Here is a 19,416-nt window from a genome sequence, read left to right as displayed (position 1 = left end):
TTTTCCCATTCATCTGGATTTTAAAAAACCTCAACCTGGAATTGCATCTGTGCAGGCACGTTGCAACCAGTGACACAGGTTTGTGTCACTCAGCACTATATGTGGGTTTTTGTTATCAATCTGGTTATGTTACCAGTGAAGTATACAGCAAATGTCTTATTAGAATGGGCTTAGTTGATCGTAGTAAACAAAGCTGCAGACTCAATGCTCTCACAAACTTTCATTCATTCGTTTCTTGTTCTTTACTTAAACTTACAGCATGTGCCACAGAAAGAGCTGAATGTTAAATATTCCTGGAGTGTCACAATATGTAATACAATAAAACAGATTACAACCATACCTTTCTTTCACAGCAGTAGTGCCAAGCACAGGTACACTGTAGCAATCAATTTGTTCTGCAGACAGTAAGGCTTTCATAGAATGCTAATGTAAAAATCTCTTCTTTCTCCTTCGACTTGACTCCCCAGTGCCTGGGTCCCGACCAATACAAGGAAGAGGGCGGAATGTCTTCTGCCGAGATAACCACAACTACTAATCAAGTATACGTGTACAAGGGCACAGGATTAAACCTCCACCAGGCTTGACTCAGGCACTGAGAGGCGCTAAACACATGCATAGCAAGGTCAGAATTAAACATGCACACGGACGCGTCTACTTGAGTGAACTAATTCATCACACTTTACCACTGATGGCTTTTTACTTCAGGGGAGTAAAATTACATCCTGGTGAACTGATGAGATTTAGACACAAGAGCATCCAACAACAATTTTGTTTTCCTTGAAATGAGAACTAGTGAACCCTGCTCTCTGTAGTGAAAGGCTGACTGTTTCAGAAACAAAATGTATATGGGAAACTGTTCTGAAGAAGATAAAATAGAATTATGCCATTAAGTTTAACATACATTTAATGTACTTTGGGGGAATTTTCTTTCTAAACTATCTTTAATTTTTAGCATAATCAATCTATGCAAGAATAAGAATTTCACTTTTGTCTAACATTGCAAAAGTCAAACAAGCTGTTCATTTACCTTGAAATTTATTAGCATAGCAAAGTAACATCCAGATGCTCTCAAATATTGTCAGCAGTACTCATAAAACATTTTCAAATCATTTAATAGGTTTTTATTGGCTGGCATAGTTGGATATTGCATTACTCCTTTAAAATGGGTATGGCATTACCTTAGTCACATAGTCCTAAAGCTACTTTAAAAGTTTTCCTTTAAACATTCATTTATTTTATTTTCCTTCCTTTCTTTTAAACTATTATAATATTTTACCACTACATGATATGAACACATATATAAACAAATATTATTATAAATACGTGTGGTGCACATCTGCGCACTGTAAATTATTGAATCATCACCATACAAAGACTGGGAAGAGAAACGTTAAAATTTAACAGCAGTTTATTTCTCCTTTAATTTTGCCTAGTTGCATTTGCTTTTTGGTATTTCTTTAGCAGTAAGTGAGACAGAGTATGTACGCACATTTATAAAATACATGAAGGCCACCACTATAAATCATTATTAGCGCAGCTTAACGAATATTGCTTCTCCTGTGGGATCTGTATTTAGAAGAAATAAATGTAAAAATACTCAAACACAACTCTGATGTTACCATTTGGTACTTTACCACCTTTAAAATTAGCAAAATACTTTCGAAACATGAGATATGAAAAAAAGAGAAGCATAATCAATACTGATGAGTTTGTCCTTGACATACTGACCGTGTCATCAGGCTATTGTCATGTGATATCATGTCATTTCCCCACCTGGCTTATGACCTTGTCCTTTAAATGACCCAAAGCTTCCCTCAAGTAGCAGGAGGCCCCTCCCCGCAGTCTTAGCAAGGTCGAAAGGGTCAGCATGTCCTCATCTATAATCCACCACCATTTGTCAGCAGGGAGGCTGGAGGAGGCAGGCTTGCTACAAGGGGAGAATGCCCAATTAGGCAGCTGTCACACAAAGCATAGGCTGCAAAATTATCCCCTGTCAAAAGAAAGAGCAGCTGCGGGTGCCAATTACAGCAACCTTTCAACCCTTTAGGTACTGGAAACTACACAGAAGTAAATGAAGTACAATTAGTGATAACAAATCGATGAATTAGAACAATAAATTAGAAGTTACTAGCAGGTGAGCTTAGGTCTCACAATGTTAAGGGCATACTACACCCCAGGCAAGGGCAAGAATGTACAGATTTTACGCAGTGTATCAGTTTTCTTCTATCCGTTTTTCTTGCATGAAGTCTGTTTTCCTCCATCGTTTTATTCTTACATGCCTGCTGCCAGAGAGCAAGTGCAGAATGTGGTGGGGGAGGGAAGGGAACCCAAGTAGAAAAGAAGTTGCATTTCCTACTCTTGCCCTTTTATCTGGGCAAAGGCGGAGTTTCCCTTCTCATAGGGAAGTCCCCACCAAGAGCAAGCACAAGTTATCTATACTCAGAGTTAATTTCAGCCTGACATTTAATGTTCACAGCTTCCGACATTCTACATTGAGGAGGTTTGTCCAGAAAGACCAGAAAAACAATCCAAATGATAAATCCTCCATGTGTTATTTCATTTACATTTGAAAGCCCTTAAATCTCTATTTGAAGTGTCAACAACTGTGTTACACTTCAGATTAAGGGGGAAATATTTCTCCTTATTTCAGTTCTCCTTGAGGCAACTGTGTACAAGTACAAAAAATGCTATCAGTCACATTACTCCACGTTTGCTGGCAAAAAATTTCTTGCCTCATGAATAATTTTTTTTTTTTTAAAAAAGCTGGTAAACCGCTTAACTAACTTAAGTTTGCGGTTTAAAAGGACAGCAATTTGTAGCTGTGCATGAAAACCAGGCTCTACAGGACACTAAATACTCATCCTTTCCTTCTCCTCCTCTGTCAAGTCTATAACAACAACATTATAGTAAATTTTTGGGCTATCTTTTGAGCTATTTCCTACCCTACGATCTAAAGGAAAAAAGTAGGGGGTTAAGGAAGGGAGGAAGAAAGGGAAAAAAAAAAAAAAAAAAAAAAAAAAAAAAAAAAAAAAAGACAGAAAATATTGATGACCAATATAAAGCACCCCAGCACTTAACAGTATTGACACACATTTTGGACCAAACAAAATCCAATAAAAAATTCCTATTCCAAGACATCTTATATTATGTATTGTGCAAAAAAATTGAGTTTTAAGTTTAACTGCAGTTAGCTTTTTTTTAAAAAAAAAAAAAAAAATATTACAAATGAGCATTCTCTCCCTCCCCTCAAATGTATCTTCCACAGGGCTTCTCCTTCATAATGTTTTTCAGTGGTAGGGGAACTTGTCCAAATTTCTTAAAATTTATAGTTTTCACAAAAAAATCAAACATTTAGATACATACACTGAGAATCACTTAAAAGAATAATACAGCAGCAGGAATGAATTCACTGATCTTTCAGAAAAAGTTTTATACTCTTGTTCTATAGCCATGACTAGCATTTCAGGGTAAAAAGAAAATAAGTTCTCTGACTTTTATAGTTCAGATACAGATCATCATTATATGCACATTATTGTCTTATTTTTAAATAGATGGAAAATGTAGCAATTAGAATATTTCTCATGAAGTTTCTCATGAGATTTCCTTTTGAGTAACACATGGAAATCGCAGCGCAGTGAAAGAGTTAATGTCTTTAGAATTCAGTTTCCATCATACTTGGGTGACTCTCTCTTTAAATAATTTAAATCCTCTCCATCAACTACAAAGCTGTTTTGAAGCCATTTAGCTTTGTTCTTTACATGTGTTCTAATTAAGAAATGACCTTGTCATCACACACACCAGAAATCCTGGATTATTTCCTACAGCAAAAATCCACGAAGCCAAAAAATAGAAAGGAACACTTCTTTTAGTGAGGAACTGAGGAAGTTGTTGGTTGGCTGGCTTAATGCTGAAGCAGTTTCACCGCATAATTTTGTTGTTGTTGAATGTCACAGGGCGGGTTAGTGTGACCTTGAGCTGCATCAGCAGCACAGCAAGGGTCGAGATGCCTGCAGGCGCCCTTGTACTGGATTTGCAAGACAAAACCTTCAAACTGGCTGAAGGACATCTTAAATCTCTTCAAAGGTTTTCCGTACTAATCTGGGCTGCTCTTAGCCGGATCTGTGCCAGTGTGAGAGGCAAAATTAAAACCAAGGTCTTTGACAGAATATTGTCTCCTCTTAACCCTTCTCATGCAGAAGGCAACATAGTGTAAGTATTCTAAAGACAGTTTAATAAGCAACAGATGCACACAGTTTAACCAGCTGCATTCCTTCAAAATTATGTAAGCAAGTATGCACTAAGGATGGTATGGTTATTAACAGTGAATATTCAGCAACCCCACAACACAGCATTCCCCTCCACCCTCCTTAACCCTGAACTATGTTATTTTCCTGCTGCTCTTATATTTATTACAGGACACTTCAGTAACAATCTTATTCTCTCTGGGCCCAATCCTGAGAATTCAATGGGAGCAGAGGGTGTTCAGCACCTCAGAATCTGGCAACCCTCTACAGTCATAAAGGGCCCGATTCTCTTATAGTGGGAAAAGAGGACACCTGCCACAAGGACGATGGAGGTGGGCGGTAGGTGAACTGCATGCAACAAAAATGTTTTTCTTCTCAGCCACTTTGTGCATTTGAGTACATACAGGGAAAGGCTGATTAAGTCTTAAAGGACTTACAAGGTAGTAAGGAATCAGTCAAGTAGGGGATGTTTACATGTGACAAGCCTGGTAGAGCTGGGAAATGTACTTAGAGTGAGACAAGAACTGTCAGCCTGCCTCAGTTTCACCAGGCTATCTGGCTAATGGCTCCCTTCAATAGGTTGACAAATAGGAGTTGTATTCACCAAGTGAATTTGTCAGTGTCATTTAAAAACTATACAACACTCTTACTAAAAAGAAGCATATTATTCAGAGATGTGTTTCTATACAGAACTCTCTACCTCATTTTTTATTTGAAGAAATAAAAAATGTTCTAGGTATCAAAAAAAAAAAAGGCAGCTTTCTGTATCAGCAGATAGAAAACTACCTGGGTTTTGGTATATGTAAATGGAAAAAGATGGCTTAATCACATACCCTACCTCACATTACAATGGCTGATTTGGTCAACATAACAACAAAACTGTTAAAAAGAAAAAAGGAGTACTTGTGGCACCTTAGAGACTAAACAAATTTGAGCATAAGCTTTCGTGAGCTACAGCTCACTTCATCGGATGCATTCGGTGGAAAACACAGTGGGGAGATTTACACACACACACACACACACACACACACACACACGAAACAAAAGGTTTTGTTGTAGGAAACTGTTGTGGGAAATTACAAGTAAAGCTGGGTCAAAACACACTCATCGTAGTTATGAGAAATCTCCGTAACACTTTAGAAATGCCTTTTAACATTTACAACGTATAGGCCAGACAAGTCCTTGGGGAAGGAGAACTGGAAAAGGAGCCCATTAATGCCAGCAGAGGGTGTTCCAGTTCTTCACTGGCTATGCACTTACAGTTTAATTTAATCTGCTATTGTACATTGTCTTTTAAAGTACTTGGTTCTACTATAGACAAGAAAGGAAGACGTTTAAGTTTACTGAAAAAATAGTGTTTTCGCAATTATATCACAACTGTTACAGCACTACCCATCTACTGCTAAAATGGGCTCAATTGGTCACTCCTGTGAATGACAGCTCTTCTCACAAAACATCCTACTTCAACCATGTGTTTTCAGATAAATTGACAGTTCCTTCATATTTATCACCACAGAGGGAAGCTACACAGTGTGAAACACCTTAAAGATCTCCCAAGTTTCAAATGTATTTATTTTGTTTGGGTGAAGTGCCACTATATTCATTGCTGTCAGAGGAGTCCCTAAAGATCACTGGCAGTTGGGCATGAATACTTCCCAGACATGTGACTGTGGCCAGATTGGGGAATAAATGGTGGCATAAGATTGCCTTTGCAACCCTTCCTCATTTGGGGCCCTGCACAAAGCACAGCTTGGCCAGAGCCAAGGATTAGGCCCATTGAATTTCTGCATTAACTAACTCCTTCTGTGTCCTTTGTGCATTAGAAGAACATACAGGCAGCAAATAGAGGTGAAAAAGAACTAATGGGTCATCAAGTCTATCTCACTGCCATTGCAAGACTTTTCTACACTTCATTTTTTAATAATCTTTCTATTTTAACATTCATTAGGCTGGGACTAGGAGAGAATCCCTTAAGTCTATGTATTATACGTCCCTCTAGAAGAAAGTACTATGATGCCTTTTATACCGTAAGTATGCAGTGAAATGCACTGTAGCATAAGCGGCCTCCCAATTTTTCCTTCATGTAATTGAACTACACAGCGGAGGCAGAAATGTTACTAGTTCCCTGACTACCACCACCAAGAATTGTGAAGCTTCTCAAAACAAAACAAAAATGTGTTGCAATGACCTGGCTGAACAGGGTGCGTTAAAGATGCAATGAAAGCTTTTAAGTCAGGCAATAGATGCTGCCAAGTTTGAGAGAGAGAGAATGTAGTCATGCCAAACCCAGGAGCCAGAAAACAAAATGCAAGTTAACAGCTTCATTCTGGTGTTTTAGCACTCCAGTGAGAACATCCAAAATCAGAATGTCTTTACATCAAACAAGAGGTGGAATGCCTGCATACACATACAGCACCTACATGCACATACCAAGAGTTACAGTGTGGCGCTGTCTACACCCATATGCATGGATTTCAACCATACAAGTACATTCATCCATCACAAAATGTCCAAGTCTGGCAATCGGTCACTGGGCCTAAAATTTGTCATGCTTTGTCTCTGCAGAGGAACACCTTGTTCCAGAAAGTATGATTCTGTTGATCCATTTGGTTCTTCCCCCGCAATTTGATCCGCTGTGTGATATTAGGCAAGACTATCATTGTGTACCCATGCATCATCCTTAATTCTGGCATTTTCTAATTGCCGAGTTCTTGATTTTGCAGCCATTTAACATTCTTTAAAACATCGATGATTGTGTGTGTTGTATATAATACACACATGCACACCCTCCCATCTCTCCCCCCACCCCACTTAATCAACCAAAGAGAGATTGTGGAACTCTCACCATAATTTATCCTCCTCTCAATTGGAACTCTACCAACTACAGAATTAAACCTACAAAAGCTAAAGTTCCCCTTTGTAAACCACTGCACATACTCTCATTTGAGATCAGCCTTATCAAAAAATGAACAATGTAAAAAAAAACAAACACTGTACTATGACCACGGCATGGATCCTGTTGCACTGTGCAGTCTCAAACACTGTTCTTACTATCATAGTTCAGCACTGCATATTAGTCTTCCACAAAGACAACAGCCACAAATCATGCTACTCACTATCAAACATCCTTTCACAGGTTTTAAAAGTCATATTGCAGTCAACAGTGACAAATTTGGTGGGGTGGGGTTTGCTTTAAAAAAAAAAAAAAAAAAAAAAAAGCTTTTCTAATTGTGACTTACAGACAATAGAAACAAAACACCTCAAAAAAATGACTGAAGGATGATGAGACCAAGCTTATTTAGCGGCATGAGCACAGAACGCTTTTATAGTGGCCAAAAAGAAACGTAAACTTCTAATAAAACACTTAACTACTATGAGGATGCACATAATCCTTAGTAATAGAGGTAATGTCAGTTATTGTTGCTGCTTTAAGCTTGAATTTGTTTTTAGTAAACAGAGCATTACTGATTAAAGTTGTAAAGATAGTTGTGAACCATTTGAAATGGACAGAAAAAGAAAAAGCATTTCTAATAGAAACAGCAGAATTTGGACTTAGCGTAACAATGTAAAACAAGCAACTTATCTGGGCTAAGCCTTTGGATAACATCCATGTGCTTTTGTAGCCCCTCATCTCTCCACCCTTTTTTGTGGAGGGGTGGTGGTGATGGAGTGTTAGTAGAAGTTTACAGACTGTTTGAATCATGGCCCCTACTGTGCCCCATGGGTCTGCACCAGTGGTTCTCAACCTGCAGCCCACGAGCTGCTTGCAGCCCAATCAGCACAGCGCTGCGGCTCATGTGACATCCTCAGGGCCATACTGGTAGTATTGGATGCAGCCCACAATGGTAAATAGGTTGAGAACCACTGCACCAACAACCTCCAAAAGGTGTTTTGCCAGAAGAGGGTAGACTTAAATTTGCACTTGGGGCTTTCATGGTGTCCTGCTGGCGAGTCATATTCAATTGAGTAATTTCTTACACATGTTGCTACATCTCCAGTTAGTATCACCAATTCTTAGGGCTTTACTGGCTGATTAGACAGACACATGGACCTCACAATTACTTACATGGGCCCCATGATCATAGTGGCTTTGCACACATTAATGAATGTGTTTCCAGTTCATACAAGGACTTAAGCATTTGCTTACCTGTATGTATGTGAGCACTCCCACAAGTGTCAATGAGGAATTACTAGCTTACAGTTAAGCAAGTGCTTGAGTGTTTTGCTAAACCAGGGCCTTAACCCTTAATGCAGATTCTTCACACAGCTTCACTGGTTTATGTTAGTAAAATACAAAAGCACCGTCACCATCACCACCTGTCAAGTGTTTCTCCTCATGGTCATTGTAAATATTCACAAGCATAGCTTTCTGGCTGTGTGCACGCAGAGATGCACCTTTTTTTAAAAAAAAAAAAAAAATTCTAATAAAGAGATGTCTAAACTTCTTTTAAAGAATATTGAAAAACATCTTTTAAATTGTGTTTGCTCTGTTCTCCCCTGCAGCCCTTGTATGAGGCCTTGCTCAGCAACTCTCACAATATAAAAATCTTGCAAGGTCTCTATGATAGATGTCTCTCCACTTAGAATTTTTTTTTTAATCACTCCCCCACACATTCATACTCCTTGTAACGAGGAAGATATGATTTTGGGAAAGAAAACCCAACATCCGATTGTTAAATATTAACTATCAATATTAACTATTTTAGCAATACCTGACTGCCCAAATGAATGTCAGAAACCTGAAGAAAAGTAATTTCTTAAATTGCATTACCCGAGCTTACATTTTAAAAAGACCAAAATAAACTGCTACCCTGAGGACACCCGACATGCTATTTTTACTCATAAACCCACCATACAGTGGGATACTACTGTCACTATAATCACTATAACGGGGAATCTATCAAACTGGAACATTAAATCCTGAACATTCTCTATGTCTACTATGGTTGTCTTTACAATACTTTGCAATTGCCTTTGAAAACCAAGTAACTTGACTTCTTTCTGTAATGCATTCCCCCTAAATATTCCCTGTGCAAAATACAGAGAAGCCCAGTTAATACTGAAATGGAGATAAAATTATTTAGTCATGAAATGCAAAGACTGGAAATGTTTGGTGGGTGACCGTTTTATGTATTTTTTAAAAATTTGGTATTCTATGTCCTTTAGGATAAGTATAAGAGTCCTGAGAACCGGATAGGCATAGTGAATGAATAAAATTATGAGTGCACAACTCCAACAATGATCAGCAGCAATAAGGACGCCGCAGGTCCAGCGTATGGTAAGCATGAGGAGTAACAGAGGTGCCAGGTAGCAACTGAAGAGTTTACTGTGATTCCTGGTGACAACGTTCATCAGGGAATTCAGGTGTCATTTTTCCCTCAAATACACTTCAGTTCATCTTTAGCCATTCCTATTCCTGTATTATATAATAATTTAAGCCTGGTAGTGCCAGTGCTCATCTCCAGACAGCTGATGGCTTTTACTCAACAAAATTATGTACTTCTTTCTTGCAGAGAGTGCCAAAGTGCATCTAAAAGGCAAAAAGTCTTGCCCTTATTATTTTATTGATTTTGCACTTTGAACCGTTTGAAGCAAGTTTCAAGGGCTTTTGGCTTGATTCCGCCATGCAACTTTGTCCTTAGTTCGCTCAATACTTAGTCAGTGGATCTCACGCCCAAATTATTTAAACTGCACACAGCTTAGGCTAACATTTAGTCACAAGCATTTTTAGTAAAAGTCATGGACAGGTCATAGGCAATAAACAAAAATTCACAGCCAGTGACTTGGCCATGACTTACTATATAAATACCCCTGACTAAAACTTAGCAGCTCCTGGGGCTGACTGCTAGCCCCCCGCACTGGCTGCGGGGGCTGACTGCCTCCAGCCACACCTGCTCCAAGGCCCTGGGGACCCCTGCTTGGTCCCAGGACTACTGGCCCTGGGGATTACCCGCTACTCAGGCACTCCCCAGGGCCAGCCACCCCAGGACTGCCCGAGCAGCATCTGGCGTGGCTGGCTGCAGGTTGCCTGAGTAGCTGGCCCTGGGGCCAGTTGCTCTGGCAGCCCTGGGACCAGCCAAACCAGTCATTGCAGCTGTGAAAGTCTCTGAGGTCATGGAATCCATGACAGAATCACAGCCTTACACATAGCTATCTACAGCTAAGAATTTTAACGTTATTAGGCATCTTCATTCAAGCTTAAAAAAATAAAATAAAAAAATAAAACCACAAGTGGTTACCTATCTAATATTCACCTTAGGTCTGGAAATGCAGCCTCCACTCCGTAACATATCCAATATAATCCTCCTCCCATTCACATAATTGAGAATCTTAGTGGGAGCAGGAGCTGGTAGTTAGGATTCAATCCAACTCTCACTGCAGTCAGTTGAAAGGCTACAACTGATTACAGTGGAAGAGGGGTCACGGCATTGATGATTAGACCCACTCTAGGCTTTCTTGCATTGCTGCTGTCCTATTCAGTGACATACTCTAGCTTACAATACACATTGGGCTACTCCAAAGTATTTGTCTTACGAAGATTTAAAGAAACCCAAGCTATATACAAATTAGGGAACACAAAACTAAATGGGACATACTAGGTGCAGCCTACGAGATCTGAGGTCTTCTCTACCAAGCTGGTACTGTTGCTCAAAGATGTTCAACCATTGTTATAGTACAGGGGTGGGCAAACTTTTTCACCTGAGGGCCACATCTGGGTATAAAAGTTGTATGGCAGGCCATGAATGCTCACGAAATTGGGGGTTGGTGTGCGGGCTTTGGGGTAGGGCCAGAAGTGAGGAATTCAAGGCATGGGAGGGAGTTGAAGTGCTGGGGAGGGGCGGCGGATGAGATCCTCAACCCCAAAATAAAAGGTTTATAAAGAATAATCTCAAAATAATAATGTTCTTAAATCATATTTTCTTTAACTTTTTATTAAAGCTGTGTGTATGAAGAAGTATTACTAGAAGGGTTGTGCACTTGTGATTACAATTATTTTCTGGAACTGTTAGGATTTAAAAACAACAAAAAAAAAAACAAACCCCACCACACAACAACCACCTCATCCCTTCATACATGCAGACATTATTCTGGACTAAACAACCCACTTCAAATAGCAATTGGCTCAACTTCCTTAAAGTTCAGGACATTTTTTCCCCCAAGGTCTGTAACTAAAACCTTCATGAAACTTACATAATTTTGTATTCAGTAACAGACTACAGTGATAGGACAGACACCTACTGTTCAAGGGATAGTCTGGGTCAATGAGAAGATTCATGAAGTTGTGAAGAACTTCACTGCTCTATTGCCGATGTAGTTCAAGAATGAGAAAACCATTTTAAGATTGGTGAGCTGACCATCATGTAAACTTTAATTTTACAGTAGATCAGCAAGCAACAAATAACCCATGTAAGCAGTGAAGATGACGCTATTAGGTAGATATTTTTGCAAGGACTAACTGTTTTCATGTTCCTCTGATATGTCAGCCACAGCAAAAACATCCTCCAACATCAAACAAATCTTTTCCCCTTTCGTTAGGGCAAATGTAAGGAAGAGTTCACTCCCTTTAGATCAGGAGTCCCCAACACTGTCTGGGGGGTGCCCCGGTGCCCGCTGGGGCATGTGTGTGCGCGTGCCTGCAGGATACCCCGCTGCCGAAATGCCACCGAGAAACGTTGCCATTCCCTGGTGGCACTTTGGCGGCGACTCTTCTTGCTACTGCCGCTTCTCAGGAGCAGCATTTCGGCGGCAGGGTGTCCGGCACCCGCCACAGTCTTCTGGGAATAGCAATATGCTATTCCCACAAGAAAGGTTGGGAACCACTGCTTTAGATGGTTACAATTTTACAGTGGGTCTTGCAGCACTGAAGATCACCAAAGCATGCACATTTTTTTATATATATATTATATATATATATATATAAAAACAGAAGGAGAAAACCTAGTAGGAGAAGATGCGTAGGTAAAAATAGTAAAAACTGTATGACCCTTTCATAAGCTGATCCTATATTTCAGGGGTTGGCAAACTTTGGCTCCCGGCCCATCAGGGTAAACCGCTGATGGTCAGGAAGTTTTGTTTACCTGGAGCGTCTGCAGAGATGGAGCCCCTCAGCTCCCATTGGCTGGGAACAGTAACCGCGACCATAGGGAACTGAAGGGCTCCATGCCATCAGACACTCCAGGTAAACAAAACAACAATGTATCAGGTGTTCAATTAAATGATTTTATAGAGTTTAAAATCAAATTTTGGTGTAGAACTGTTTATAAGTCGACCCCCACTCTTTGATACGTCACTTTTTTTTTTTTAAAAACACACACACACACACACACACACACACACACACACACACACCCCAAAAATATTCAGCTTATGAACGAGTATATAGGGTAGTTTTTCCTTCTTGGAGGACTGCAATGTCCAGCTCTTCGAATGCACTACTGCTATCTTGCATCACACTGATTAGTAATAGAAACATAGCCACCTATAGGAAACACTTTAGGGCTTGTCTACATGCTGTGTTATAGCATATCCACACTACAACAACTTTTCCCAATGCAAGTTATGTCAGCATAAAGCCACCACAATTAGTACATCACTTGTGCACATGCATACTTGGTTCCTTCTATATCGTGGTGCACATGCTCACAAGGAGTGCTTGTTTAAATGTACAGTGTGGCGCACCATGGACAGGCATCCCAGTGTGCAACTCGCCACTGTCCAGTACATTGTCTTTTGGGAAGTATTGGCAATGCATGGTGGGCAGAACTGAGTCGTGCAGGGGTGACTGGGACTGCAATTTTCTCCATCACATAATGCAATCTCTAGCACATGAGATTTTCACAGAAGCAAAAACCAACAAACCTGCATGGGACTTGTCACTGTCTGCCATCTCTGACAGAAGCATGGAGCCTGCATGGTTCTGCACTGTTGTCAGGAGTGTTGCAAGCACAGAACACACGATTCTCCGGTATTTGCAGAGCCACAAAAAGAAACGTGGTGAATGTAACAATTTCCAAGAGGGCAGATTGCTGCGGAACATAGCAAGAATCAATTCATAATTGATGGTGCTGCTCACTGGGCGGCTGCAGATGGTGGAAAGCCACTTCAGGGCCCAAAAAACGAGCACCGACAGGTGGGATTGCATTGTAATTCAGGCCTGGGATGATGAATGGTGACTGAAAAGCTTCAGATATGCAAGGCCACATTCCTGGTTCTGGTGCTGAGCTTGCCCCAATCCTCCAGCACAGGGACACCAGAATGAGAGCTGCACTGACAGTGGAGAAGCAAGCAAAATCAACTACAGAGATCACACTGTGGAAACTTGCTAGATTGCTACTGGTTAATGGAAAAATCATTTTGGAGTTGGAAAATCCACCATGGGGGGACAATGTAATGCAAGTGTGTAGGGCCATTAATTGTTTCCTGCTACAGAGGACTGATTCTCAGCAAAATATAGGACATAATGGATGGATTTATAGCAATAGGGTTCCCAAAATTGTGGTGGAACAATACATGGCACACACATCCCTTCTTAGCACCAGACCACCTTGTCACATAGTGCATCAAAAGAAAGGACCGTTTTTCTATGGTTATGCAAGCGCTGGTGAACCACCAGGGACACTTCACCGACATCAATGTTGGCTAGTCAGAGAAGATGCACGATGTATGCATTTATAAGAGTACAGGACTGTTCAGAAAGCTACAAGCAGGAACTTTCTTTCCCGACTGAGGATTAATCAGTGGCAATGATGAAATGCCAAATCACCACCCCGGGAGGGTATAGCCTACCCCTTACTCCCCTGGCTCACAAAGCTGTATACCAGCTACCTCCAGAGAACCAGAGAAAGATTCAACTACTGACTCAGCAGGTGAAGAACAACAGTTGAACATGCTTTTGGTACATACTGATTTAACAATAATTTACAGGAGTTTGTCACTTTCAAATTGCTTTCATTTATGGTTGACTAATATTCAATAATTAACACAGGCATACAACTGCAGAAAAGCTGGCTAAATTAAAGTTATGACATCAGTCCTTCCCCTGCTACTCCCAAATATGCATTAAAACCATACTAATATTAAAAAACCTCAAAAATATTGTTTTGCATTACATAATTAATAATGGAAGAAATGGTTTGTAGAACAACACTAGTCATGTCAAGAGAAGCGGTAAAATATCACTCTGTTGTTTCACTATCTTGTTGCCTCTCTGAATTAGTTTTGAGAAGTCATGGCTGATCAGGAATTACAGTACTGAGAGAGAGTAAATGTAGTATTATCTTCAAAAAGATATAGAAAATGGATCCTGGCAATTTACATTCTGTACATTTAACTTGTATACCACAAAATAGTTGGACCAATGTTAAGCCTGACCCTGAAAGGCTTCAACTCTTGATTAAATAACGGGTCTCAGGATCATGCCCATTAAAATGGGAAGGGGGGGGGGGGAGAAGAGAGTCAGGAGGATAAAGAAACCATGCATAAAAGCCTAACGGATTTATAAAGAATTACTCATATTAGTAAAACAAATCTGATGCCTCTATTGATGGAAAAAGCAAAAAATGAAGGAAAAGCACCAATTGATATTCCAAAACTAAAAACTTAACCAAAAAGTCAGTTACAACTGCTTAGTGAAAACAAGACCAAGTCCAACCTCATCATTTTCAAAACTCAAGTCCTTAAAAGCAAGAGCAGCTTTGTTTTTGGTTTTTTTTGTTGTTGTTTTTGCTGTGCATCTGCAGAGATGATCCTGGCCATTGTGCGTGGAATCCAGGGAACAAGAGACAGCCAAGCCCATTGTCTGTTCTGAAATATCCACCTCAGGACAACTGAACTACTGGGAAGAAATATACAACAAGAGAAGAAAATGTCCTCAGCCTTAAGTCCTTCCTTTGAGCTTTCCAACAGAAGGTCCATTTGCCTGAGAAAAATTATGCTAAAACCAAAAAACCTTCTTGACAGCAAGATACATTTGGTCATGAAACAGTGCTGGAGGGGGAAGGGAGAGGTGGGGCGGGAGGACAACAGCCCTATCACTCAGAGCATTTTGAGCCTAGCATTTTCAAAGAATAGCCCCCCCACCCAAAAAAAAATGCTGTGGGGAATAACCCAGCATTGGCAGGAACAGAGACTGGATAAAAGTCTAGCAAGTCTTTCCCATTCTTAATTTCTATAATAAATTCTATTGCAAAAATGTGGACCCTGTGCCTGAACATGACAAATATAAAATTCAAAATATCCCTAACTTTGAGGAAATAGTGTCCAGAAACTATTTCTACAAAAACCTTATACTGCATGTTTTATATTCATAAACCAATTCTCTCAGTTGGTATACTGAAGGCCTTAAATTCAAATTTTTACCCTTCAAATTAGGTACAGTTCACTGAGACAGTATGCAAGCCAAGCTGACTGCGTAGAACTCACCAGAAAGTTGAGAATGACTGCTAGCTACCATCCAGCTAGATGGAGGCATGCATACTAATGTCCTTGGATTGCTGCCACATTATCCATGTTTGTTTTATTATAGCTCATCTTAACATGTAAAACATATACCTTTGATTCTTTCAAAATCAGAACAAAAAAGGCAGAAAGATTGGATACCCTAGGACTAGTAATATTATAGTACAGACAACTTAACATGGGTCATCTTAAGCTCTTTTGGCAGATTTACTCCTTTTATTGTTACTTGTCTGATCAAAAAGATAAAAATTATTTTTTTTGTTTTAGCAGTAAACTCTTTACAAATGCAGTGAGTAGATTTTCTTCACAATAAATCTATCTAGTTACATTAATTCAATTGAGGTCAGGAAGTCTTCATGTTAATAAAATGATTGTCCCAAAGTCAGAATTCCTATCTTCTCTATATTTCCAAACCTGCCTACCAATGACAAGCTAAGACCTAACCATTTCAATAAAAATTCCAAGCAACCATAATACAGAACAGGGATAGGGCTTGATCACGAACAACGCTACTCAAATCAATACCATTGGGTTCAATTTTACATGAGAAAGGGCTTACAGGATTGAGCCCAAAAACACTTAAAGCAAATAACTTCTTAATGCCAACAAAAATAATACTATTAAGCATATGAAATACTGGTATTCTCCCATTTCTTAAGTGGGGAACGTGAAGTCAAGTAATGCAAAGAAGAACAAGAACCATTTCAAAGAACGGGAAGGCTCTAATGGATAAGCAACTAGAGAGTACTTTTTTAGAAATTGCAATATAAAGTAATGCTAGCTCAGAAGATTTCTTTGAAGATGAGCTACCAGATGTGCAATGAGAACTAAACTCATGCTAAAAACTGGAAGACTATGACAACATGGAACACTTACAAAATATGCTTATATCAACATTGCAAAATTGGCATAAAAGTTTACCATCCCAGATACAAATTATGTGGACCAGAATTTTGCCATAGCTACAGTGAAAACACTCTTACTTACACATCAAAAAATGATTCACCCTAATTTTTCTAATCCTGCTAGTCTCTCTTTATTACTAAACGTTTGTTTTCTTAATACATAAAGCAATGTTGTGCATGTTAAAGGAATACTATCAAGTTATACTTATAAGCGTGGGGGAGGGGGTGGCTCACATCACCTAGCCCCATGAGAAAAGCAGCAGGAGTGGCTATATTGTCATGTACACCATATCCTGACCAAGTTTTCTACTTTCAGTAGGTGATTTGCCCCTTCTACCAAAGGAGCAGGGAGTTCAGCTCCCAAGCATCACAGGTCTCAGTGGTCCACTGGAGGCACATGACAACCCAGGCAATGTGTCTTCAGTCTGGTTTCAGGGCCTGCAGCGGTGTGGCTTTATGAGACTCATGCTAGGCTAGCCTGGTCTTTCCATTCTACACTTGTCCATGAGACTCATGTAATGGGGACAGTAGAGTTGTTAAGAAATGTATTAAACTTTCCTGCAGATTGCCTGTGGGGTTGGGAGCAATGCGTGTCCTCACTGATCCCATCTCACTAGCTGTTACCCCCTACTCAGGCTTCAATTCTGGACCCCTCAGAGCACCCCATGTAGTGTTTAAAGAAGAAAGATGCCATAGACAGCATACCAGACACACTCTTTGCAGCAGCCTGTTTTGCTTTACCATTTGTTGACGTCAAGGGTTGTTCATGGCTGCTCATAACTTACCTTTCCCCCACCTCCACAAAAATAAATGTTGAAAAACAAACACTATCTAGGACAAACTTGACCATTTACCTGAACTTTGCAAGACAGAGATAAGAAAAAAGTTAGTCAGTCAAATCTGGGATCTAGCATTCTTGATAGTATCCCCATAAATGTTTTTGCCTCTTGAACAACATGTTATAAAGCAATATAATTCCTGTTTCTTATTAGAAGGCTAATTGTCTCCAAATATGCAAAGTTCAGCAATTCCAAGGAGGACTGTGTTAATGTTGGAATTTATAAGACTAAATCAGTTGTAAAGTGATTGGTTTAAGGAGTATTTATCCTCCCCCAGAGTTCAAGCAGAGTTCTATAGGGAGTTATGTCAGGATCAGGCTCTTAGTCAATGTAAAAGCAAGCATGAAAATACATAGAACACTGGTTCTCAACCACGGGTCTGGGGCCCCCTGGGGGACTGTAAGCAGGTTTCAGGAGGTTAGGATGACCAGACAGCAAATGTGAAAAATTGGGACAGGGTGAGGGGTAATAGGCACCTTTATAAGAAAAAGCCCCAAATATCAGGGCTGTCCCTATAAAATCGGGACATCTGGTCACCCTACAGGGGTCCACCAAGCAGGACCAACCAGTGTTAGACTTGCTGAGGCCCAGAGCAGAAAGCTGAAGTCCCACTGCATGGGGCTGAAGCGTGGGGCCCTGATCCCCGTCACCTGGGGCTGAAGCAGAAGCCTGAGCAACTTAGCTTAACAATGCCTCCTATGGCATGGGACCCTAGGCAATTGCCCTGCTTGCTACCCTTGCTGGGCCTGGCTGCTATATACAGAAAACCAGCTACCATGGCTCTGCTGGGCCATGGGGTTGTTATAGCATGTTTGCGGGGCCTCAAAGGTAAAGGTTGAGAACCCCGACATAGAATAACACATAGGCAAAACCATAATTTAGCCAATTCTGGTTTCTCACTCTTTAGTGCGTGTGTGCGCACACACACAAAGCTGCAGGTTGGAGGTAAACCAACCAAAAGATGAATTTGGTTTAATTTAATTAATTCACTTATGTAAATTAAGTGAAACTTTATTAAGGCCACTTTCATTCTGAATGTGTCTCCCCACACGGGGGTTTAATGCAGTTCAATCTACTTTAAATTCACATCTCTAGTTATTTTGGATTCAGTTTCCTACATGTCCCCAGAGTAGACAAGCCCTTTGGGTATCCTCCTTGGTCTATGTCAATCTCAGGAAAATGTAATGGGGGGTGAGGGGGAGGGGAAGAAAGGAGGAGACATTGAATAATTTTGAATAGCTACTAGATCACCTTTACAGTCTTCTCTTCCCTGGTGAGAGAAAAAAAATAAACAGATGACAAACTCCATGTAAATGTGTAAATTAGGCAAAACTTTTTTTCATGCTAAGGGTAATAAACATGGTATCAGCTACCATGGAAGATGACTGAAGCAGAGTTTACATGAGTTCAAGAGACATTTAGATTACTTTTTGAGTTAACGATGGACTTAAATAATTGCTTTGCTTTTTGTCAGTGCAAGTCAGATCTTTAATATTAACTTAAAAAAAAAAACTACCAAAACTTTTGCATTGAGGGGAGCAGGTTATGTACACAGTGTATTATACTGCAATTGTTAAAAAGTTTAATCTCACAAAATCACACACACGGATCTAATTTTAATTCCCAAAAGCAAGGATCTGCAGAAGCACGTCTAGCCTCTATCCTTACAGCAAACCCATCAGACAAGCGTGTAGTTATCTCCAAACTGAGGGATTTAAACCAAGGGTTCCTAAACTGGGGTCTTCTGCCCCAGTCCTATAGCTCCCTCTGTGCTTCTGAGCTGAGCTCAGCTCAGTTTAAATCCTCACCTCTGCCTGTTCTGTGCTGGGAGAAAGAGGCAAGTTCCCCAGCTAGCTTCCTCCCCTTTGTCCTTGCAATGAGCTGCATAAAGGAGTCAAAGCTGGGAGTCCATTCTATCTGTCTTTCTGACAACACACATCAAGCAGCTATGTTTATACCCTCCATTTTTGT

The 19,416-nt window shown here is 40.1% G+C and overlaps 1 protein-coding gene across 8 annotated transcripts in view; it reads right to left on the bottom strand.

Annotated features, from left to right (window-relative positions):
• The window catches only part of NRIP1 (nuclear receptor interacting protein 1), a 90,597-nt gene that overhangs the window by 30,795 nt on the left and 40,386 nt on the right, over positions 1-19,416 (bottom strand). For 3 of the 8 annotated variants that reach the window (XM_043509347.1, XM_043509373.1, XM_043509360.1), the window contains exon 2: positions 1,774-1,927. The exons of 4 other annotated variants lie outside the window; for them this stretch is intronic. The gene's annotated coding sequence lies outside the window, so the exon portion shown is untranslated. Of the gene's footprint in view, positions 1-1,728; positions 1,928-19,416 lie in introns of all 8 variants that reach the window. One more of the 8 variants, XM_043509351.1, reaches the window with a different exon arrangement.

Source organism: Dermochelys coriacea, chromosome 1 (assembly GCF_009764565.3).
Source record: "Dermochelys coriacea isolate rDerCor1 chromosome 1, rDerCor1.pri.v4, whole genome shotgun sequence".
Taxonomy (NCBI): Eukaryota; Metazoa; Chordata; order Testudines; family Dermochelyidae; genus Dermochelys; species Dermochelys coriacea.
This window is presented reverse-complemented; position numbering and strand designations above follow the sequence as displayed.